Below are 25420 nucleotides of genomic sequence, written 5' to 3' on the forward strand. Positions count from 1 at the left end.
AACCAAATAAAACAAACCACAAAGAAAACCCCCAAGAACAAAAAAAAAACCCAGACAAGTAACAACAACAAAAAACCTAAAAAAAAAAAACCAAACCAAAAACAAACCAAAAAAACAACAAAACAAAACCAAAACCAAGAAAACCCACAACATATAGCTGTGCTGATCAGAACAGCAGATACAGGCAGTGTTAGTGAAATTTTGTACATTTAATTGCTCCAACCTCATTATTGTTTCATCCTGTGTCAACACCAAACAAATTTAAAGCAAATTTAAATGCATTTACATTCAAAACACTGACTTTTAGATCAATATTGGTCTAAAACCATCTGGATTACCAAAGGCAAGCTGTTTTATGGGAAAGGTGCACAGCTCCCTGCCAGAATTAGTTGTGGCTCCGACGGGACAATAACCTTTGGAGAAGCAGCTGATCCCATAATGCTGGATCCAGCGTTTGGCTTTCAGTTTATCCAAACAACCACCCTGAACAGATGCCCACGGACAGAGATGAGGAGGGAGCAGCAGGAATGAGATGCTCTGCCTGGAACAGGGGCTCCAGAAGAAGAGAAGGAATGAGATGCTCTGCCTGGAACAGGGGCTCCAGAAGAAGAGAAGGAATGAGATGCTCTGCCTGGAACAGGGGCTCCAGGAGGAAGGTGGGCTCTTGGAGCTGGAGCTGCCGAGGAAGCGCCAGGGACTCCATCCAGGGAGCCCACACAGCAATCCCTGGTCTCCTCCGGCAGAGGGCAACGCTGGAAAAATCGCCTGGGAAGGAGCGGAGTATTTATTCCATGGAAGCGAGCGAGGCACCGCCGGCATCTGCCTCGGAGCGCCCGCAGCTCCGCGCGGCTCCAGCGCGGCCGCGGCTTCTCCTCCCCTCGGATCTCCCGAGCAGAGCGGAAAATAAACCTGCTGCTTTCCACACTTGGAATCCTGCTCTCAATCAATGGGATAAATGTAATCCCGACCGCTCCAGGGTCCTGGAGCACCGCCACGAAGCCAGAGAAATTAGGATGTAAGGACCGCCCCAAGAGCTACGGATGATCCATCAATAGCCAGCCGAACATTGAAGTTATGCTAAAATTAAAACCAAAAATAAATAAAGGGGTGGGGAGCGACGCTGCAGAATGATACAGCAACTACAGCCTGCTCGGGAGCATTAAGAGCGCTTTCAGTTTACAAAACACAGGCAGATAATCGGCAGAAATGTCCTTTTCCTCCTCCTGCTGGAAGTAAACACGGTGGCTGGAGGCTCCGTCTCCCTCCCAGGAGAGCTGACAGCTGCTCACATGAGCTGCTGCGTAGCAAGAAATCTCCCAAGTTCCAACAATCCAAACACAAGGATCCCTCCCGCTCCAGACACGTCTCAGCAGCACCTGATCAGCGGTGAACACCCTCCTGTGCTGATGTAAATAATCACCGGCATAAAACCCGGGGAAATGCTTGTTTTCTTGCTGAACCTCGGTTTGATTTTGCCTTGTTTCCTCAGCACGCTGGAATTTATTCAAGGCCAGTACCTGCCTTCATTTTACAACTCTATTTTTGCAGAAGCTCCTGGAGAAGCTACTGAAGTTGTGTTAAAATTCAGCAATCTGTGTATAATGCAGGTGTTATTCAAAACAGCTCATTTCAGGGGAATTCCACACACAATGCTATTAAATGAACACAAAAATCATCTTGCTTTTCCGAAAATCTGAAAGCTACCAAAAAATATACCCAACGACAACAAAGATAAAAAAAGAATTAGCACAAATTCAAATTATATTTTCCAGAGAGATCCAAACATGCTCCTCCTGTAGCAGAAGTTCTGTGGACAATGTTCATTATAATAATATAATAATATGATTATCATATTTATATTATTATTTTGCTAATAATTATTACAAAAAACAAGGATTACTTCAGGCTCCACAGTGAAACTGGTACATCTTGGTGTAGCTCACAGGTAAATTGGGGCAGAAATAACTGAATTTTGTAACACCAGAAAATTATGTTTATAAGGTTTCCCTCTCCCCCCCATCTTGTTCACCTCACCTTCCCCCCCCCCAGACAACTAATTGCTGCTTCTGGTAATTGGCAAGATGGCACAAATGAAAAATAAAATAAAAAAATAATAATATCACGTCACTATTACTGGCAGGCTGACTTCACAAGTTTTTTGTTTAGATGAGACTACTGTTCAGCACTCTGCACATGTAAGCACACACCGGGCTTGGCTGCAAGAGAGCAAGGATTTGAAATATAGGACAGAAAAAACAGGATAACTGCTTCAGAATTTACCAACTCTGCTGATTTTCTACACAATTGCACAAATTACGTTCCCTAATAGGACCTGCTCCTTACACAAGACACATTCGGAGGAGTGTTTGGAAAATCAGGGCTTACAAGTGGTGTTATAAATGCCCTCTCAAGCATTTGTTTCTCCATTTCCTTTGCTTATATTTAAGTAAGAAATTTCTATCACAGTAAGAATTGGGAAAAAAAAAAACCCAAACAACCCATTTACCATGGGCTCACTAATATTTCATAATTATGAAAAACTAATTCTCAGGTAACAGTGCATAGAAATTCAGACCACTGAGAGACAGAGTAGGACCACCTCTCTTCATCCAAAATACTCCCCACAAGTCATAAACCACTGTCAAAAGAAAACTTCAATGCCCATATTGACCAAAATTATTTAAAACAGGAATATTATTCCAATTATCGTCTTTGTTTGTCCTGCCAATTAAATCAGTTTTATGTAAGAAACTTGGATTTTCAGCTTGACTGCTTTATTACCATCATGAATATTTCTGCCACACAGACGTCACCATTTCAGGCATTTCCAAACTTACGTTTGGGAACAAGCACAACAACATGGGGACATTTAAATTCCTTCCAGAGCTCCAAGAAGTTCATGAAAATTCCTAAATCAGGACCCAGAGCAAGTGTTAAATTCCCAGATGAGGAATCTAAGGAAGGATGAAATCTCTGACCTTGGTAAGGGTAAAACTCAGCACAAACAACTCCCATTTCCAGCCTCGCTGTTAGACAACAACACTACGTCTGCTGGCTGAGGTGCAGCATCCTGAGGGACTGGAAAAGGACAGGGGATTTTTCACTGCATTTCAAATGAAATCCAAAGCCGAAAGAAAAATATTGTTTATGCTGAAATTCGTGACAAAGAGTTGCAACCCCATTAATTCCATCTCCAGCCATTTAGAAACCCACGAGTCGGGATCTAAAAATTATCATCAAACTGACTTAAAAAGAACTGCTGGGGAGAGGCTGCTTTTTTTTTTTTAACTTTGAATTTCAGCATTCCTGTTTGCAAGTGCTCTAACCCTTTATGTGACAGTATTTTCAAGCTCTTATTCTGGTGCTACTAATAATCCCAGGAGCAAGATGTTTATGGAAAAAAACCGTGCAAATATGGCATGAACTACAGCCAGTCATGCTATACACGAGGTCAAAAAAACATGATTCTGTGTTTTTATCTATAAACACAAAAGAAATATAGTAAACACTTGATTACAGCAATTAAAATCTAACTTGGATTAAAGAAATCCTCTTAATTTTAACAATATAACAGACTCATAAAGCATGAACAATCGCATTTTTAAAGTAAGTTCAGCATTTCCCTTTTTATTAAAACTGACAAAAGCTTTTATTACTTCCTACTGCAAAACCAATACAAACACTCATTTAAATATTTCCTTTTCAGTTGCATTTTGAATACTTACGAAGACTAAAACATCGACCTTTTTGCCACCGAAACTGACAAGGCATAAGACCCTAATATGACACTTTTTGTGTACCTTAGAGAAAAATGGGGATTGTTTCTATAAAAACTGACAATATACCTATTTTTCATAGCCCTTTTTTTTGTATACATTGTATTTGTCACCAAAACAGCTCAGTGGAACACAGTGTGCAGCACACATTGTGCCTTGTCATGAGCTGACAGCAGATCAAGAGAAGGTGAACCAAATTACAAAACAAAAGTATTTTTCTTTTCCCCCCTTCTCACCACCCGACAAGATAAATGATCTTAGTTATATTAAAGAGAAATGGGATAGGGGATCCAAAGGGCTCGTTTTACGTTAACTGCATCTCACCAACAGAAACAGAGAAAGCAATTTCCTGCTGCATCAATTCCATTGCAGCACTTCCACGTACGCTCCAAATTCCGAGGCGTGCGCACCTCCAGGTATCCTCACATCTCCAGCACATCCACTGCTCCCCAGCAATTTCCTCTCTATTAAGGCAGGGCTCTTTCCCTGCCCCCAAAAATACAAAGATAACACGGATATGCCAGCACGAACCACCCCGGCTGTATAAACATCTTTCTGCAGGTAACACCGTGTCGAATTACTCCTGTAACCAACACAAAGCACCAGCTCTCTCTCTCTCTCTCTCTCAGGACATGTGTCACCACCCCAGTTCTTTCACCACTACAGTGCCCCTACTCCTTTCTGGAATTTGTTATTTTCAGGCCAGATTTCCTTCTTCACCCACAGTGGTCAATATCTGGAAGTTCTCATCATTTCAGATTGCAAAAACTTGTACTGAAAAAGTCAAGATGGTAGGGAAGCTTAAGAATGTGAAATATCATAAACTATTCCTGATCCTTTTACCGGACTAGAGCAGCATAAAACTGCAAACCTCATCTTTCTATCCTCCTTCTCATGTTCTGTATTTATAGGTTATTAAAAACCTCCTCCTCCTAAGCAAAGACTTGTTTCTAGTGCAACACCAAAGCAGTTTTAAATATCTGTGTATAGTCCTCACCATTATAAAACCCTCTCTTCCTCTTCTCAACCCAGCCTCGTTGATCTGCTGTTATTTAACTCTTGAAGGCTACTTGAGACTCACTACGTTACTAAAGGTTATGTAACTCTTAAAAATACACTGAATTTTTACATTTTTGAGCTGTACAATAGGAACATACACAACAAAACACACAGTTGAGGGTTTTTTTCTCCACTTATTCTAAACCAAAACATCTCAGGGATCTAGAATAGTGGATTTCCATATTTTTTTCCCAGCCTGTCAGCCACAAAATCCAGTGCAGAAAACAGTATAATGAGCGTAAGCCTACAGAAAACACAACGTCCTTTCCTCTGTGGCTTCTCACTGACCCTGAGTTGTCCACCGCCTGCAAAGCTGAAAGCTGCTGATCTAGAACCGAGTATCCCCTTACTGTTTGCTCTGCCACCCGAGAAGTTGCATTAAAATGGCATCACGTTCCTTAACTCCAAACTGACTCGCCTTTCCTCCACATAACCGACTAACAACCCGTGCTCCAGAGCCTTTCACAAAACCCCATGCCCAGGAACAACCACCCAAAACCAAAACACCACTGCTTAAGGACGCCTCGTTTTGCCACAGATTCGGACACGGAGCAAGTCCTTCACACAGAACACTGCCCAACCCACCTATAAATAGGCTCAAAGCTCCAGGCTCAGGAGACTGAGAGCTCCACATGATCCTTGCAGCGTTCCCCGGCTTCACCTACATAAGAGCCGTGCCGTGACACTGCCGGGCTGGGCAGACACCGAGCTGCTGCTGTGGCTTACGCAGGAGAGCACGGAGGGAGGGGAAAGAAATTTAAAAAAAAAAAAAAATAGAAAAAAAAAATCACTGGGCATAAACAGCTCTCCTCGGGAGAGAAACACCTCCCTCTCCGGAGGCCAGAGCCAGCCACGGACAGGCTGTCACGGCTCGGCCATGACAGGAACAGCAGCCAGGGACAGGCCCTTCAGAGAAGGTTTAATGGGGCCAGGGCCGAATGGACGCTCATGGTGAGCAAGGGCCCGGGGGCAATGGCATGAGGGTGCTGGCCACATTCCCTGGCCAGGGGGGATTCAGGCTCCATGGGCAGGTAGCCAGAGTCAGGCCCAGTCAGACTCCTCTGGGCTGGGGGGCTTCACGCTCTTCCCAAGCTGGCAGCCAGTACCACTCTCCATCAGACCCCACAGACAGCATAGCTGCAGACCCTCTTGTTCCACATCAGACCCCACAGACAGCACAGCTGCAGACCCTCCTGTTCCCCCATAGACAGAACAGCTGCAGACCCCCTTGTTCCCCATCAGACCCCATAGACAGGACACCTGCAGGCCCCCCTGTTCCTCATCAGACCACACAGACAGGACAGTCGCAGACCCCCCTGCTCCCCATCAGGCCCCATGGACAGGACAGCTGCAGACCACCCATTCAGACTCCCCCCTGGACAGGCCCCCCAGTGTCACCCTGTCAGATCCCATAGCAGGACGTCTCCAGGTCTCCATCAGATACTCCCCTCCTAAGACAGATCTCCAGATCCCCATGGTCCCCGTCAGACCCCCAAGGCCAGGAGAGCTCCAGACCCCACGGTCCCGTCAGACTGCCAAGGACAGGAAAGCTCCAGACCCCCGTGGTCCCATTAGACCCCCAAACACAGGAGATCTCCAGACTCCACGGTCCCCATCAGACCCCCAAGGACAGGACAGCTCCACACCCCACGGCGGTCCCGTCAGACCCCCAAGGACAGGAATGCTCCAGATCCCACGGTCCCCTCAAACCCCACGGTCCCGTCAGACCCCCAAGGCCAGGAGAGCTCCAGACCCCACGGTTCCGTCAGACCGCCAAGGCCAGAAGAGCTCCAGACCCCCGTGGTCCCATTAGACCCCCAAACACAGGAGATCTCCAGACCCCACGGTCCCCCTCAGACCCCCCGGCCCCGGGGGCCACGTGACCGGCCCGAGGCACCGGCACGTGGCCCCGACCGTAACAAACAGGCGGGTGGGCGAAAGAGGGCGATGGAGGGGGGGCGAGCTGCGCTGCGATTGGAGGGAAGGGCGCGGAGCGCGCCGGGGGGGGCGTGTCCCCGCCGCGCCGCCCCGGCGATTGGCCGGCGGGGGGGCGCGGTGGGCGTGGCCGCCACCTCCCCCCCTGCCCCCCCCCCCTCCCGCCCCGCCGCCTTGGTGCAGTGCTGAGGAGGCGCCAGGCGGGGGCCGCGCGCGCTTTTCCCGCCCTCGGCGGGGCCGCGGGACCCCCCTGAGGGCGCCGCTCCCTCACACCCGCCATGGCGGCACCGCCGTCACCCCCGCACCGCTCGCGGCACCCGGAGCTGCGCCACTCAGCAACCCGCGGCTGCCAGGTCTTGTCCCCGCACCCCACTTTACTCTCAGTCCCGGCAGCGCCGCCCGCCGCGAGTCCGCGGAGTGCGGGACCGCTCCGGCGTTCCCCACACGACCAGCGCTTCGGCCCCTCTCCATGCACGCACCCACCTGTGGGGCGCCCTCGGCCGCCTCCATCATCGCCCCGCTTAAAGCGCTTAAATATCCCCGCGGCGACACCGCCTGTGTCACGGACCGGGGCTGTGAACGCCAGTGCGGCCCTCCCCGCCTCCCCCCCCCGGCCCGCCCCGCTCCGCATCTTGTTTTCTCCATACGCACTTGGAAATGCGTATGGAGAAAAGCGGGATCGGGGGGGGGGCACCGCTGTTATGCCCGCTCTAATCGGGATACCCACGCAACACGGAGGAAAACAACGCGGCGCAGCCCCGTTCTTTCTCCCCCCACACCACTCCGCGCTGTCACTTGGCTGCTTCCCCCATGTCGCGACGCACACACCCCCCCCCGCCATGTCGCGACAGCGCCCCGCGCACCTGCCGCGCCGCGGCCCCCCCCCGCCCCCGACCCGCCGTGTCCTACCGGGGGTGCGGGGAAAGGGACGTTCGGTTCTCCCTCCCTGGGGGAAGCAGCGCGATGCCGGCGCTCCCCCAGGTGCGCGGGGGCTCCGCGGGTGCGGAGCGGGGGGAGCGGCGGGGAGGGGGCGGCAGGAGCCGGGATGGAACCGGGATGGAGCCGGGATGGAGCGAGCCTCCCTCCCCCCCAGTTCCCCGTCCGCCCCCCCCCGCCGCTTGTGTTTACCTCAAGTTTGAATTTTATCTGCGCAACATGAGCTGGAATGCGGACATGGAGGGCGGGAGGGCGCGCACACGCCCGGCGCTCCGCGGGGACACCGCGGACACCCCGCGCACTCACACCCCGCAACCCCTCCGCGCACACACCGCGCCCGCGCCCCGCGCCCCCCGCCCCGGTCCCGCCGGTAACTTACCTCCGCCACCGGCTCGCCTCCTTCTCCTCCTCCTTCTCCTCCTCCCCGGGGGAAGGTGCCGCCCGCAGCCCCATCAGCGGGGCGGACACCGCGCTCCCGGCGCGCCGAGACAGGTGCAGCCGCGGCGGGCGGGTCGGGGGGCACCGCCACCTCCCCGACGCCTCCCCGGGCTCCCCCACTGCTTCCCTCCGTCCCTCCCCACGATGTTGTTTCGTTATATCATGTCCATCATGTGACACCCGGAGGCCTCTCTATGGAAACTTAAAGGGGACTTTCACGTCCGCCGCCGCCGGACCCGCCGGTACCCCCGGGGGGCTGCGAGCCCCGCCGGTGCCCGCTTGCCCTCCCTTCGCTACCTCCCTTCCCTCCCCGGGGGGCTGCGCTCCCTGCTCCTACCGCCCTCTGCTTAAAGCAAGTTGCTGCGCTTGCTTCTTCTATTATTATTTATTACGGGTTGATTTGATGTTTGGATTTGGGTTGTTTTTTTTTTTTTCTTTTTCTCCTTCTCTTTTTGCAGAAAGGAATAACGGGGGAATAACCGGCCGGGCAGGCACCGTGCGGAAGGATGGACCCCGCTCCTGGAGGCTGCGGGATCCGGTGCTCTTCTGCGGCCGCGGCGGGTCTCCGGTGCTGGAAGAGGCAGAAAAACAACAGCAACAAAAAAATCCAAAACAACCAAAAGAAAAATAAAAATACTAAAAATAAGGCGAAGAAAACCCCTTGTTTGTGTCGGACTGAGGAGGAGCAGATGTGAGCGGTTCTGCCCGTGCGGGGTGGATGCGGTGGTCGCTACCGCCGCGTTTAACTCCGCCAGTCGGTAGCGAAGCGATTTCACCGTCCCGACCCGTCGCGCCGCCGGCTCCCGACAGCCGGCTCTGTGCCGAGCTGCTGGAAGGAGCCGCTCCTAGGGATGTGCGCTGGCCACTGCAACACTACCAGCAAGCAGCCGGCCCTCACGGAAAGGCAAAGGGAAGATGCCGACAATTCCCCGTGGTTCGGGCAGCCCCCGGTTCTCCGCGCATCCCGCTGCCCGGCCGCAGCCGCCGGGGGTGCGGGGCCGGCCGGCGGCAGCGCCGCGTTCCTCCGGCTGCTGTTCCGCCTGCGGTGCTGAAGTGGGTTTTATTCCCTGCTCTCTCTCCACCAGCCCCCAGGAATTGGGATCAGGAGCTGAAGCCCATCAGCTCCACGGTCCCACCGCCGGGCTGACAACGCGCAGGGGGCTCTTGGGGTTTTCCCTCTGGAAGGCTCCTGTGGGAGGCCCCCAAATTCTGCTCCCAAATTGGCGGCATCATGTCAGTGTTGGTGATCAAGTGCAAGGCTTTAGGGGCTAGATTGAGAAGGGAGACATAGTTTTGTCGTTAAAAACTGAAGGAGGAAGAGCAATCCCGCATTCACTCCTTTTTTGCAGCTTCCAGCAGCCCCTCAGCAGATGAAAAAAACCCGATCCACAGATGCAGTAAATTTTAAGTTGGGGATTTAATTTCTTCAGTGTCCCACCACGTTTTCTTGAAGGGAGTCATACAAACGACTTTTTCCTAACTGCTGGGTTGGTGCTGATGGCTGTCAGCCACGGGAGGGGACCGGAGCCCCCCAGCCCAGGCCCAGTCCTGCAGTGACCGTGGATCATCTCCGGCAGCTCTCCCAATTGTGCCTCAGACTTGGAATACCTGTTCTCTGCCCCACTCATTTCCAGTGCCTGTGCAATGAGCTGTATATCTAACAGATCAATGTTTCAGATATCTCTAGTATTATTTTTTGGTTTTTAAATTTTTTTTGAGTTTTGTAAAAATTCCTAATGATTTTAGCTAAAAAGAGTTAACGAAGTGAGGAGCAGTTCATCCTCCTTTCCTTACTTCTTCTCAGAGTCTTCCCTTCGTCCACCCTCCACACTGTTTATGTTTATCTCTCCTTCCCATCCAATTTTGGGGGAATTTCCTCTCTGGGCTCCTTTCTGCCATTTATCCAGGCTGTCCCACTGCTGTGGAGCCTAGCTACAATTTGCCTTGCTTCCCATATCTCTGGGCCTCATTTCCCTGCCTCACTAAGCCTCTTTTTATTCTGCATTCCCTTCTTCCGATCATGCTTAAAGGAGGAAGAGGCTGGAGCTGGGATTTAAAGTAGTCCTTTAGGAGTACTGCCAGAACTGATCTGTTTTACTCTGCTGCTGCTGCTGTGGCTGTTCTGCTGTGTCATGGGAAGAGTTTCCTCTCCACACCAACCCTTGGAAGCGGCACCTCGGGCAGAGCCGCTCGCTGCAAACCCTGGCCGTGTTTTACAAAGCCCCGGGCAAGTTTGTCTGGTGCAGGATTGAGACTGGAAGGGGAAGGCACTGCTGCCTTCCTGGGCTCTGACCTGGAGAGCTGTGCACGATTTTGGGAGATTTGCAGGAGGCAGAGCGGCGGCGGCAGCAGTGACAGCGCATCATCGCTCAGCTTTATTTCATTTTCTCGAGCCAAGATGCTTTAGGTTACAGCCCAGCAGAAAAAGAAAATGAAGCATTTCTGTCAAAAGAGAGCTATTTCCCAAATTTGCTTTAAATTATTGCAAGATCTTGCACGAAAAAAGAGCACAGATTCTGTCTCCTCTTAAAAAATGTTGTTAGTTATAAAATCTTTACAATCTTGGCTCTCTCCCCCTCAGCCTGTCTCCTTCAAAAACTTGCTTTCAAAAATGTGAAGTTTAAAGATGACTCTTCTTTCTCTCTCTGTCCCCTCTCCTAAATTTATGTTCCTTGGAAAGGCCTGAAGAAGCCTGAGGCTGCATCTCTCCGTGAATAAACACCGACGTGCACATACACGTGCATATCCATGCACACACACAGGATTTAAAGCATCCCATTGAAGTCCACATATAGGAAAATCCTTAATCATGTGATAGGCTTTAATATCTGCCTTAAAATTAATCCCTAACTGATGGACTCTCTGTGGTGGCAGATCACAGGAGGCTCAGTAGCTGGGGCTCCTGTGCAGGTTTTAAAAAACTGCCAGATAAAATCCCCTGTTTGCTGTTGTATTAATTTGTTTGCTCACAGCAGCTACCTGGGAAATGCTCATCTAGTGAAACCAAGTAAGAAAACTTTATAGGGCTCTGATCTTGTTTTTCCACAGTTAAAAAGAAAGACCTTGTCATGAGGTCAGGACATGATGTTATTACACAAGGAAATGGCTGAAGTTGGCTGCTTCAGAGTTCTTCAGGTGCTCTGTTGGAGATAACATTTCTAAATTTTATTGGAGGGTGAGTATTGAAGCTCATCCTGCTTAATTCTCAGAGTTGTCTTTGCTTTGTTTTTATTCATTTTTGGTGTTGACACTGAGTTTTCTTGTTTCACTTCTCTTTCCTATTCATTTCACTCTTTAGTTCCCACGTGTTAGAAAGTGCAGTTTCATTTAGACTCTTGAGAGAAGAAAGTCTGATTCCAGAGAGCAATTTGCAGCAATATATTTTTCCTTGCCACTCACACAAAAACATCACTACTCCAACAGATACAGGAATAAACAATGCTGACAAGCCCTCAAAACCAAAATCAGATTGTGAAATTGAGGCAAATAGCCCAGAGAACCCGAAATTTTCTGGTTTCTAAAATGCTGTCTGCTGTCAAAAATGGGGTAAAATAAAGCTTTGTTTACGTGTAGAGCAGAGTGTTTGTTGATCGAGTTTCTAAGGTGATGTAGCAGGAAATGCTGTTCTTGGGGAGAATGACATGAACAAAGCATGAAACTATAATTCAGCAGCTATTTGTCAACTGATAGCAGAAGAATAAAAGCATATTTATAAAGCAGTGAGAGGTTTTCACTGAACTTTTTCTCTCATTTGCTGACATATATGAAGGCAGCTTCTCACCTGCTCTGCTCCTGGATATAACTACTTGCAAGAGCAGAGCTAAATCATTTATCAGAAGGAATGTTTCCATCAGATCCAAATATCTCCACTGGCTGCTGTTTCTACGTCATGTCACGGATGAGATTGATGCTCAAGCAAGGTTATAATGTACCTGCATTTTCTCCAGATTGGTGCCAAGCTTGCTGAGTCATTTTCCCTGTTCCCATTCTGCAGCCGGCTGCTCACTCGCTATTCCCTGTTATTTGTGTGGGTCGTAAGCTCAGCAACAGATGAGAATAAATGCTAATATTTCTTTAGGCTGCCTCCCTAAGGAAATAAAGGTTCTGCTGCGCTGCTTTTCTGTGCAGGTACGTGTCCATCCCCCTCTCCCAAAAGCTTCTGAACCCATTAATGAATTCCAGATGAATTTAGGAGGAAACAGATACTTCCAACTCAGTTATATTTCTGCGAGATGCACGCGGGCAGGAGGGAGAGACTCAGATCAGGAATTGAAGCAGAACTCAGCCCTAACGCCTCCAGGCTGGCATCCACCTTCAAGCCACGCAGCCACCCCTTGCAGGCAATTAATCTCTGTGTAGTGACTCTGAGCCACAGCACTGCCCTCCCCTGCCCAGTACAGTTTTCTCTGGCTGGCAAGGGATATCAGGGAGAAGCAGAAGAGCTTGGCTAACTCAGGGAATGAGCTGTTTTCAAGGCAAAATTATAGAGGAATTTAAGGAGTATCACTATAAGCAATGGAAAAGTTAATACCTGGGAATGGCTGGCTGTGTATTGTTTGTGGGAATGATTTAGCTTTTGTGTCAGTCCCAAAACAAACCATGGCAGAGGAGCAGGTCAGGCTGTTCCTAGAGCCAGCACAGCTGTCAGTCTGGTGCCGTGTTGCTCTTGGCACTTAAGCTAAAGGCCAAGATCCCCCACGCGCACCTCTTCCAGACGTGGATGCATTTCCTCTGCAATGCCAACATCAGGTGAAGAGCAGCCTCAACCACAGGCTTTAGGCTACTGCATCTGACAGCCCCACTCTCCCATCTTCCTTTCTGGCACAGCCTGGCTGCAGCTGAGGTTCAGAATTGGTTTGTGTTTGAGAAGAGTCGAGCCTGGGGTGTCTCCTCATGGGTGGCGCGGGGTCTCTACCTTGGCTGGAGCCCTCCCGGCTGCCTAACGGAGATGGGGAGCGCTCCAGCCCTGCATCTCCACCTTAGGGAATGCTGGTCAGGTTAGGACTGCAGCCAGGATCGGATCCACTCCCACCTGAGAGCAAAGGATTCATTGATGTGTCCTTTCTCCACCAGCTGATCTCACTGGGAGCAGCCACCGGAGGGGGGACACTGGCGCTGTACGTACCACACGCGCTCATCTCCATTGCAATTAGTTTGATGCAACAAACAGCTCCAGCATGACAAACTCCAGGCTAAAAAAAGCCAGGACTTCATCTGCATAAACTGGATGCACCAAGTATGTATTGTGTGTCACCTCCCTTATGTCCCACATTTGTTCCTGCAGCAAATGGCATATGCTCCAGCAATACCACGCGGTCCGAATGGACTCCTGGAAATGCAGCAGGGATCTGACGCTGGTAGTCTTTGAAATTAAGACATTAGTTGTCATCCTGCTTATGGACCTCTTCTGGAAGGAAGGGTTTTGCATTTAAATTAAGATTCATTATCCTCTGATGAATAATCTATAAAATTGGAGCCAGCCTCCACATCGATGACCAAGTTATTATTTTTGGTTTAGCTGTTAGACACCAGCTGACACCAGGGGCCTCGTTCTCCTGGCCACTGTGTAGTCACACCCAAGGAGATAACCTCTGCCTTGAAGAGCTTACAAAGCAGAACAACAAAAGAGTGAGCAATATAACACTCAGGCAGAGCAAACATGGTGACCTTTTGCAAATGTCAAGTTAATACCATGATCTGGAAGTGGAAGGGGCTTATCAGAGGGTGGGTGGGTCAATGAGGATGGGACACACTTCAGGGGGGGGTGGGAATGAGATGAAGGAAAAGCCACAGCAGAAGCTGCGTGGTGTGAGATGCAGAGGAAGCACATGCAGAGCATTCTGTGGTCAATAGGCACACCTAGGGTAAAAAACAGGGGGAAGAGTTTGATGACCCTGGCCACAGTTCACAGAATAACCAGCTCCCCAAAGTCTCACAGCCTGGAGAGGGGAGCTGGAGAGGGCAGGGGTGGACGGAGCAGTTCCTCCTACGCGCTGGTTCCGCACAGGCAGCTGGAGGTGTGATAACCCTGTTTTGGGGCTGTTTCTCTCCGTGGCTCAGCCTCCTGCAGCTGTGTTTGCTGCAGCTGAGCCTCAGGGCTGGAGTGAGACGTAGTTCAGCTCTAAGCTGCTCTAAGTCCAGGGCAGCACATAATTGAATATTAACAGGAACAGCTCTAGGAGCTGCTGGGACTCAGGAAGTCACAATTCCTTCTCCACTGCTCCTTTGCCTTCGTGGGAGGTGATTGCTGGAGGCCTTAATGGATGTGAGATATAGTGTGTTTCCCTCACATTAGCCCCAGTTAGCAAACTGAGGCTTTAACCACATCCTACCCTCCCTGATCATTTCCTCATCCACCTCCTCAGCAGCATGAGAAGTGCAGTAGCTGCAGCCACCCCAGCGACCCAGCAGAGAGGTGCAGAGAACAGAGAACACTGATTTCACACCTCATCTCCCCAGTGAACAAAGGGGTCCCACCTTTAAGGAGCATCAAATTTGCCAAATGTACAATATTGAATTCTTGGTCATCCTCCTGGAAACAGGAATTATCCAGCATACAGTCGTGGCTGTGAGCATCATACAAGATCCATAAAGTGATATTTAAGTTGAAAACCTTTGGTACCGTGGCTTTGTTAAATATTCAAGGTAAAATAGAGCAGCAAATTCATAGGCCCTAGGGTCTGTCCATGCTGCCTGACCAGCTGAACTGACTAGTTGCCCTCTCTAAAAATATCAATGGGTATCTTTCCCTCCTCAAATTCATGCTGCACATCTACACTGAGAAGTTCAGTCTTCAGTCATGCTACTTTTATGGAGGAAGCCGAGTGCTTTGCAAGAAAAAAGGTGCCCACAGAAACCCATCCCTGCCATGTGATCATTCAGAACTTGGTGCTAGTCTAAGAAGGAAGAAGGCAACATGTTCAGAGTACCAGAAAATTCCCAAAGATCCCGAGGGCTGTGCTGCACATCAGTCAAAATCTAAAGTTCCTCCTCTTGCCTTTTTAGTCTCTTTTCCTTTTTTTCCCCTCTCTTTTTTCTCACTTTAAAATTCCCAATATTCTTGATGTATCATTTTCCTTCAGGTCCACCAGCACTTGTTCATTACATAATTGTTTCTTTTTAAAAAAAACCTGCTCCTATATCTCCTTTTTTTTCATTAGTTGAAGTACAATGGACTCTACCATGAGACCGCTCCTGGTTTTGTTTGATTTCTCTTTTTCTTTATCACTACCCAGAGACATCCAGCAGATTGTTTCATAATCTTCTTAGAGTTCAGAGAAAGTATATTTCTTCCAGATAGGAATATAGCCTGCAAACGTCCTCCTCCTTTTTCCTCACCACCTGCTCCTCTTGAACAACACTTCTGGCAAACTTTATCCATGTATTATTCCTTTATTCACAAATTAGATGTTCATTTTAGGGGAAAATGAGGAACACACTGTTCCTCTGACATGCAATGGGTGTTGTTGCAGGGCTGCTTTGCCCTCCAGCTCACTCCTGAATTTTTGGAGCCCTCGGGAGCGAGGACCTCAGCACCACATCCATCCCCAGCAGCCACACGCTGTCTGTGGGAGGTCTGCAGAAGAGGAGGCTCTTCTTTCTGCTTGTGGTGCATTAGGGAAGAGAATTGGTGGAGCTCTGCAGTGCACAGGAGGAAGGATTGCTTTTGTTATTGATCAGGGAAGCTCTGTGCTGCCTTTGGTATCACTGGCTTCCTGCTGTTGGTGGATAATTAATTAACACCAACAGAGTGTTTGAAGCTCTGCTAAAGTGCAAACACAGGATTTGTGTCGATATTTCACATTCTGGCCAGGCATGGGGAAGATGGAAGCCCTGTTATGCCTTGAGGAGACAGCCATGGAACAGGGGAGATGGAGAAAGTCCATGAATTCTCCTTAGTGCCTTGAGCAGGATCCAAACATCCCTGAGAGAAGCTAATCAACTTCCAGAGAGGAATGCTTACAAACCAATTTAGAAACTTTAATTCCTATCAATTTGCACTGAATTTGAAAGCTTTTAGGTTTAATTTGTGGGGTTTTCTTCTTTCCCTGATATCCAGTAACAACAATCTTTGCCAATTTATTTCTGTGGGACCCACAACAATTGTCAATAACCTTTTTATAAGTATCTGCTGCCTTAGAAGGCAGTTTTCATCTTCTCACACGTTTTTCCCCTTCTGGAAAAAGCAAAGAAGATCCTCCAATTTTTTTGAACCACTCATAATTCTCATTGCTTTCCTCCAGCCCCTGTGCAATTTGTCTATGACCTTCTTCTACCTTCTCCTAGCACAGCATCCAAACCCACACCTGGTGTTTCCTTGTTAGAGTGGAATCATTGCTTCTGATGTTTCACTCTTGTTCATACATCCTAGAATAAGATTTGCCTTATTTTGCAACAGCTGTGTCCTCTCCAGTGCCTCTCTCACAGCTCTTTTTCTGTTGAATGCCTGCTTGACCAGAGTTTTGCCACTTTGCATTGACATATTTTTGTTGCTTTTTACTTTACTAAATCAAATCTGGTTGATTTTATGCTGTTACTCTGATTTCCCAGCCACCTTTTGGAACACATCCTCTGGAGTATTTATATAGTCTTTATTTTGTCATCCAAATAACTAATGAAAATATTAGAATCAGGTCCAGGAGCAAACCCTGAGGGAGCCCTTTTGGAAAACCTTCTAAATCCAAAGGAAAGGAATTAGTAATTCTTGTGTGAATACATTTATTTTCTGTTAAGTATATCTTAAGATGATTTGACAGAGATCATAGTTCCTGGTCAGCTTATGGAAATGTCATGTGAAATGGTGTTAAAAACCCTGCTACTTTGAAAATACGTGACATATGCTCCATCTTCCTTACTCTACAACACAGTTGTTGGGTTCAAAGATGGAGTCTGGATGGTTTTAGCATCACTCCTCTATGACAAATCCAGTCTGACTGGCTGTATGTTTTTCTATTGTGAGTCAAATGCTCACAAAGAGATTGTTGCACAGTTTATTGTATTACAGTTTTTGCATTACACGCTGAACTGGCTGCTGTGTAATCCCCCAAGTCCTGCTTCCCCTTCTTTAAAGACAGGCACTGTGTTTGCCCTTCTGCCCTGCTCTGGGATCTCCTCCCTTCTCCATGAGCTCTCCTGGATAATTACTAATGAGTCAGATTGCTCTGGCCAGTGCCTGAAGTGCTCTAGGGGGAACTTCATCCAGTCCTGCTGACTTGAATTTGCTGAACTTCTCTGAATGATTTTAGTGGTGTTTATTTGCTAGTTTGGATTGTCCTACCCTCTGCAGTAAAAGTGGTCCTGATAAATACTAGTTCATAATATTTTTTTTAAATATTTTATTTCCCTCCGTAGCTAAAGCATAAAAACTAATGAATGCCCCAGTCTTTTCTCTATTGTTATTTCTGTTCTCTCATTTTCCATTAATTCAGTTATGTATAATTTCCATTGCCTTCCTCCTATTTCAACACCTTTACAGAGCACCCTTTTATCACCCTCTATATCCCTTCCTAATTGAAACCCATTTTGCCCCTGGTCTTTCTCATTTTAGTCCTCCAAAGTCACACTCTTCTTTTGCACACATAATTTTCCTAGTCTTGTTTCCCACCTTTGTACAGCTTGATGTTCATCCTCCTTTTTCTGCTTCCCTCACCCCTTCCTTTTCTTGGAGGAAGATGTTCCATCATTTTCTTCTCTCTCTCAACGTAATTAACCCCCACCTTCCTGTCCTCAGCAATCTCCTCCCTTTAGTCAGTGCAATCCCAGAGGGCTCCAATGTCCTTGTCCCACAGGAACTTTGCTCCACCCTTTGCACTTCTGCTGCCTCCAAACACAGTTTCACACCCTCCTGCTGGGCTTGCAAGGCAGTTTTTGTGCAGTCTCTCTTTGCAGAGCACCCTTGGCTCGTTTGTCAGATAGGACACCATTATTCATTTTAGCTCATTATTGCAGATCTAATTAATAATGAGTTTGTCTCTTAAGCCCATGCTCACCTCTGCAGTATGCCAGTCCTTGCCCTGTCTTTTTTCTCCATCCAGAAGGATTGGAAGAGGACATTTCCCATCCCTTCATCTCTCTCCCTCTTCTTCCCAGGGCATGCATTTAGAGCTAGGAGACTTCATTAAAACCCTTTTTAAGGTGGTGGATGAGGATGATGCTCCTGCAAGCCCTACAGAGATCACCTGCCTGCTGAAGCTCCCCTCTCCAGCTCAGTGTGAGACCAAGCAGGCTTTTAGGAAAGGCAATTAAGGGGTCTGAGTTTACCATGCATTGAAGCATCCCTTTACCCTTTCAGATTTTATAGTGTCCAGCACAGAGATGGCTTTTTTTTTTTCCCCACCAAAAATTGTGCTGCTATCTTTTAATAAATCAGACAACAAACCCAGGCCTATATGAAACATATTAAAGTAAGTCCCCAGCTCTCTGGGTCACTGTTCTTCATAAAATGATTACATCTCTAAACAAGGAAGAACACAAAGCTGCAAGGTCACAGAGACCTGCAGTTCCATGTAGATCCACCTGCCCCTTCTCTCTCATTAACTGCACACAGCTGACTCTTGCTCAAGGCTTTCCTTAGGCTCTCCAGGCTCATGGGCACTCTCCACTGAGCAGGTCCAAGGACTGAGGGAGCATTGAGGCTGGGTGAATATATCTGGGTGAGTATATCTGAGTGAATAGATCTTCTATTTTGGCAGAGAGCATTAAACAAGCAGCTCTCAGAGGGGCTACTGGTGAAGATGGGCAATTGTCCACACTGGAGGCAGCCCTGGGCCCACAGAGAACACTTGGTGGGACCCAGAAGAGTAGAACTTATTAAAATAAAAAGGCTTATTGCTGTCATTACCTGCCTCTAGGAAATTATGGAAAAGACAACACCAGATTTTCTTGAAGTTGCACAGTGATAGGATGAGAAAAAGCCAGCCCAAGTGGCAGAAAATGATGTTAAAACTAGATATTAGGAGGGGAAAAAATACAACTAAAGTAGTTAACAACAAGAACAGGAGTCCAGAGAGCTTTTGGGATCTCTATCCTCTCCTTTTCCAGGAAAAGGCTCTGGGAAATCTGATGGAAGGAGGATGTGAAAGAGGAGCCTGGAAATCCCTGCAGGTCTTTCCCTCCCCAAATCTCTGTGATGCTGAAATCCTGTATGGGTGGGTCTGGGGCAGTCCTGTTGCTGTCCTGCTCATTCCAGGTGATTGCCAACAAAATTACAAAGCTGCCCCAGCATGTTGGTTCTGTTTTGCATAAATTTGTAAGGATACTCTGTGCAGAATCCAAAGACTGTATAACAGGAAAATCCCAGGTAATTACAAATTCATTGGTTTAAACCTGATCCCAAAAGCATCAAAGAAAATCTGATATAGGCTGTGATTAGTAATGAATTAAAGGATCCTAACCTGATTGATATGCCTGAGCAGTTTTATGGAAAGTCTGTCATGTCAAACAAATGAATGTTTTTTTAATGAGAATGTAAGTTTGGTTAATAAAGATAAGCCTGTTATAAATTAGTTAGATTTCTGCAAGTTATTGAACAGTTCCTGAACACAGTCCCAATTAAAGGAAAACGGCACAAAACCTAATCTGGGATACTAAATGGATTAAAAACTATTTCAGCAAGAGATCTTATAATGCAATTTGAAATTCAATTAGACTGGAGATATTGAAGTCTTCCATTTATTTATTTTGGAGCCTGGGTTGCTCAGTGTCTTTGGGATTGACCCAGAGGAAATGATAATAATCATCACTGATAAACTTGGAGATGACGTGGAAGTTCCAGACTCACGGCAGGAGAAAGCCAAGGAAATAAGGTGAATTTAAATGCAACAAAGTGCAGTGTCACTGTTGTTAAATGGGTGGATTGTGTTGGCAAGAAGAAAGACAACAGCCCAGAATGTGGGAACAACAAAACAGCCCAAATAATCCACTAAATGGGAACATGCTGAGAAAATTTTGCAGTGCCCCAACTCAACTAACAGCAAGCAAAGTTTTGGGGTTTTTTTGTTCCAAGAAAAAGACTTCAGGATGTTCTTGAAGATGAAGAAGAGATTGATTTGCCACCCAGGACAGCATTCAAAGAGCTGTTGCCAGGAGGTACATTGACCACCACACAGGGATTTATATCAAGACAGGAGGAGGATATTGCTGCTACCCACCTACTTTGCACCTTGCAGGCTCTTGGGACACCACGGCCATGATTCAGGGTGCCAGCCAGCAGCTCCAGAGGGGACCAAACCTTCAGATTTCTCCTCATCCTCCCCCTTCCTCACTGACCAGCCCTGGGCACCAAGTGGTTTGTTGGTACAAGAGAGGCTGCAGCCTCCTTCAGCTGTCACATCCTGAATCCCTGCCAGGTTTGTGTTGCAAGAACTGATGCCAGCGTTTTTAACCCAGAGTGTATTTGGCCCCTAGTGTTCTCCATGACATAGAATAAACATTAGGGAGGAGATTCAGGCTTCAATGAGAAATGCTTTCCCATGATACGTTTTCATTTTGGCATGCACACTGCTTATGATGAAAGGATCCTAAAATAATTGTATTAGATGAACCGTCTGTTCTTCTTGCTTTGAGGCCAGTACAGCATGACATTTCAGAGATAAAATGTTGTGGAACAGCCTCTGACTTACAGCCCAATGGAACTTTTCCGAAGCCATCCTTCTCTCTCTTTTTATTTGCTTGAGGTTTATAACCTGAAAACGTCAAGCTTGCATCACACTGTTGCCAAAAGATCATCCTGTGCATTAGCTAAATCTTAAATTATCACCAAATTAATTTTTTTTTCTTCAGAAGTCTGATTCACAAGCAGTCAGCTCCCCTGTGGAAAAAACTCCACCCTTCCAATTCAAAGGAATTCCAGGATTCACAAGAAATACTAGGTTTCCAAGAGGAGACTATCTGTCCTCAGAGGAACTCATTTCTGCCTGCAAGTTCAAGTGAGTCTACGGGACCTTAAATCAAAGGAGCCCAATGCCAGGTCAGTTGCTGAGTAACTGATCCTGATCGTCACATTTTGACCAGCTGGATGAATGACAGCAACAATTTCTTGGGATTGCATCTGGAGTCTTCTGCATTTTCTTTCCTGCAATTAACTCATGACTGCAACCTTAACGAGGGAAAATTATTTTGAGTTGCAGATAGGCGGGTTTGTGCCACGTCCTTTGCACAAAGGTATGTAATGATAAAACCTCTGACTCATTATGTGCATTGCTGAGATTATTGCAATTACAGGAAAGAGAGGGGAGCCCCTTGCCAAATGCTTTGGGAGGCACAAGTGAAAAGCACTAGCTCAAAGCCACATCATTCCTGCTGGGCCAGATCCTGCCTGGCTCCTTTGGGAAGTGCTCTGCAGCTGGAAATCAAAGGGAAAAAAGTTCAGCAGGTGCTTGCTGCCCTTTTATAGAATAGTTTAATTAGAAGGAACTATAAAGATCACCCAGTTCCAACCCTCTGCCATGGGCAGGGACATTTCCACTATCCCAGGTTGCTCCAAGCCCTATCCAAGCTGACCTTGAACATTTCTAGGGATGGGGCAGCCCCAGTCTGTTACAAACTCGACTTTGTGGAGAGAGCTGGGATCCCACCACGCTGTTCTTGCTGGATGGACATGGTGCTCCTTGAAGGAATTCAAGGCCGCCTCTCTACCCTCACCAGGCCACTCAGCAGCAGCCCTGGGGGACACAAGCTGTCCCCAACACGTGCTGTGGCCTTGATGAACCTGAGAGAAGTCTCCCCTGCATGTCTGCAGCTCTTTGGCTGTAGACAGTGACCACGCAGGGCACAAGCTGAGCCTTCACCAGCACAACTATTGCTGTCATCTTCACTTGGGATAGTTGCTTCATAGCTGAGATTTTTGAAAACTACTGAGGACAGTGATAAATGCAGGATGCTGGAAGTCTCAGCCTAAAACATGACAACTCCTGGCTCGAGGAGCTTGGGACTGGCACTCCTGCCTGCACCCTAGCGAGGAAACGGGACAAGCCGAGCAAGGCATTTTTGTTGGATCATTTATTTATTGTTCTGTGCAAAGCACAGGGTGTAACTATCACCAGTCATTTTTGGCTATTGAGCTAGCACCAGACATCACTATGTTACTATTAGAGCAAAACATATTAGCTCATCATGAATTTACTTTTAGCCACGGTGACTGCACGGCTTTCCTGTTTTTGCGCAATGCTGCAGGACGTGAGACAGATCCCACAGTCACAAATTCCTCCTGGGTGGAGACTTGCTTGCTGCAAACAGCCCCATGGGTGTGGGAGCATCGCAGGAGCTTGTCTGTGGGACTGCTTGGAGCTTGGTCTGATCCAACAGTGACATCTACACCAGGATCAGGGCACAGGGACAAGCGTTGCCCACGTTGTTAAATTTTTAGTGTGGTCCTTGGTCTAGTTTTGGCCAAGGCTAATGAATGCTCTCCCAGATCATGTGGGGGCACGAGTCTGAGCTCTTCTGCTGGGCAGTTGGACTATGAGGTCTCTGTTCTGGAGGGTGGAAGAGCTTATCCTGGTGGTCAGATGCTGCCAGTTGGACTCAGGGCCAGAGAAGACAGCCAGTATTGCTGATACTCCTCTGCTCTTTCATAGCAGAGTACACCATTACCCAGGTGTGCTCCAGGCCTTTGGTTTGTCACAGGCTTTTAATGCAATTAACACATGTATTTCCTAATGGCTTTAATACTTCATAGCTAATTTTCCCCAAAATATGTGGAAGTGCATGAAATAGTCCTAAAAACCTCTTGCTCTTCAGTTCATCCTATTTTTCCAGCATCTCTTTGTGCCCTCATATGACTTCTCCAGATAAACACTTCAGAGAGGTGCTAGGAAATACTCAATGGTTGGGGTTGTCCCAAAGCAGAGCACTTGGCAGCACAGCCAGCACATACAAACCATGGCTGGGACACTGCCCCGGGCACTTGCCTGCTTGTTCTTGGGGATTGTTGATGTGGTTTGCATGAGAACATCCAAAAATGTCCACTAAGGACCAGGAATAGGCACTACAGGTGTATATTCTGTATTGATCCCTATATCTCTCAATCCACTGTATGGGATGGGGCTTGGCCTGGAATGTTCTGAAAGGGACATTAGCAGTGCCCATACTGAGAAAACAGCTCCCTGCTTCCTGGGCCTTCTTTGTGTGTCCAGAGCTGGGCAACAGAGCTGGGGAAGGGTCTGGAGGCCCAGGAAGGCTGAGGGAGCTGGGAAGGGGCTCAGCCTGGAACAAAGGAGGCTCAGGGGGGACCTTGTGGCTCTGCACAAGTCCCTGACAGGAGGGGACAGCCAGGGAGGTTGGGCTGTGCTGCAGGGAACAGGGACAGGAGCAGAGGGAATGGCAGCGAGTTGCACCATGGGAAGTTTAGGTTGAATATTAGGAAAAAATTGTTCATGGAAAGGGTGGTCAAGCATTGGAGCAATCTGCTCAGTGAAGAGGTGAAGTCCCTATCCCTGAAGGGATTTAAAAGAGGTGTGGATGTGGCAGGTGGGGACATGGATTAGTGATGGGTTTGGCAGTGTTGGGTTAACGGTCGGACTGGATGACCTTAAAGGTGTTTCCCAACCTTAATGATTCTGTGATTCTATGGCCATGTCCTAAATCTGTACCCAAGAAAGACCAGTGTGCACCAGCCTGTCCTGTGTGCCAAGGACACCCAAGCCCCCAGGAGAGGTCCACAGCACAAGCCCTGGAGCAAGAGGACCAGGGCTAGCACAGGGAGGGAGCACCTCTGGGACCTGAGGCACCCTACCCATGCTCTCCTGCCTGGCTCTTCCTGTCACTCCCAGGCTGGCTCCTTGCTCCTTAAGCCACCAATCACAGAATCCCAGAATGGTTTGGGTGGGAAGGGACATTCCAGACCATCCAGCTCCACCCCCTGCCATGGGCAGGGACACTTCCACTGTCCCAGGTTGCTCCAAACCCTGTCCAGCCTGGCCTGGGACACTTCTGTGGGGAAGGAGCTACTGAAGCCTGCAGGTCTTTCCTGACCCATCCTGGAAGTCACGGGGCTGTGCAGCCTCAGTGGGGATATTACACACACTTATCTTCTGTTGACACTTCAGTTTTTGTTAATTTTGGGTAAACAGGCTCCCTCCAGCAGAATAAGCTGTCTTTTGCATTATGCTGACTTTTTTGCTGCCATAATATAAAAAGCACATGGGCTTCTGCTGACGCAGTTATTCCAGCAAAATGTTTAAGTATGAGTTTAGCCTAATTCTTTGACAATATTCCCAGATTTATTACATGCAATGAGCAAGCACAGAACAAGTATTTCACTGACAACCTCTGGATTGGAAACAGACACAAAGAAATCATTTCTCTTCTCTGCAACATCCTAATTGCCCCTTTTACTCTCTGATGATCTGAAAGATTGCCAGTTTCCTTCCAGGTTTCCTTACTCTGTCTCATGCATTAAAAAAAAATCTGATTTTTTTCTAATGCCCTTCCTTGTTTGCAGTTTGATTCTCCCTTAGTCTTTTCAGTATCTAGATGATACCAGACCTTCCAAGGTTTAAAGCCCACAATTTCAATATACTTTAAGTGATTTTAACATCACGTTTCTTTTCATATGTATCTGTGGATATTTAATGCGATTTTTCTGCCATGCTACCGATTTTTTAGTACTATCAAGTTGTGCATTTTAATAAATACTAAAATAGCTGAAAGACAGTCCACTCACAAGTGAAAATCAACTGCAATTTTAATGTTACGTAATATAGCTTTATGGAGAAAAAATCTCGTAGAACTGGGTAAGGAAAGAAAGCAGTGGGAGTCAATAGAAATGTAACTCAGTTTTATAGAAGTTATTTTAAAATCTGCAGAGTTAAACAGAGAATAATTTAATTTTTACCGAGTTTTTAATAACCTCTAAAATTCTATTGCACTGATTTAATATCAGCTAAGAGCTCGACAGAGAGGTATAATTTCCTGATAAATTCTATAGGATCTTAACATAGGTTTGTAACCTAAAAATAATTTTATGCCCCAGAGAGCATCGTCTCTAGCAGGAGACTGCCTCCCCCCAGCTGAATCTCTCTTTAAGATGTTTTAGCTCCAGAACCCTTGCTTGCATTTTTTTTTTCCTAATATTTCATCTCTACACTGTTGGGAGGAAAAGAAGAAAGAGGTTGCCTATTTCTTGTCTGCTTAGGTTGCCTACTTCTTGTTGCTTAATAAACTCAACATCTTCCCCTGTTTGCCCAAATCTCTGCTTTTGGGAGCTCCATATCATGTCATAAATGCGAACTTGTTCGAACAAACAGGGATTTATTTACGGTGCTGAAAGAACTTTT

General features: G+C 47.5%; 1 protein-coding gene and 1 long non-coding RNA gene across 4 annotated transcripts in view; one reads left to right on the forward strand and one right to left on the reverse strand.

The window, feature by feature from the left end:
• The window catches only part of LOC129120120 (endonuclease domain-containing 1 protein-like), a 164111-nt gene extending 155888 nt beyond the window's left edge, over nt 1-8223 (reverse strand). For both annotated transcript variants that reach the window (XM_077179270.1, XM_077179269.1), the window contains exon 1: nt 8086-8223. The gene's annotated coding sequence lies outside the window, so the exon portion shown is untranslated. The remainder of the gene's footprint in view (nt 1-8085) is intronic.
• On the forward strand, nt 6945-13336 carry LOC129120122 (uncharacterized). 2 transcript variants are annotated; one of them, XR_008534187.2, is made up of 3 exons: nt 6945-7123; nt 8603-12272; nt 13218-13335. It is a non-coding gene; the product is annotated as an uncharacterized LOC129120122 (long non-coding RNA). The 2 variants fall into 2 exon arrangements; XR_013182516.1 differs by lacking the exon at nt 6945-7123 and adding an exon at nt 8258-8386 and having other exon boundaries at nt 13218-13336.
• The last annotated feature ends 12084 nt before the right edge of the window (nt 13337-25420 follow it).

Source organism: Agelaius phoeniceus, chromosome 5 (assembly GCF_051311805.1).
Source record: "Agelaius phoeniceus isolate bAgePho1 chromosome 5, bAgePho1.hap1, whole genome shotgun sequence".
In the NCBI taxonomy this organism is placed as follows: domain Eukaryota; kingdom Metazoa; phylum Chordata; class Aves; order Passeriformes; family Icteridae; genus Agelaius; species Agelaius phoeniceus.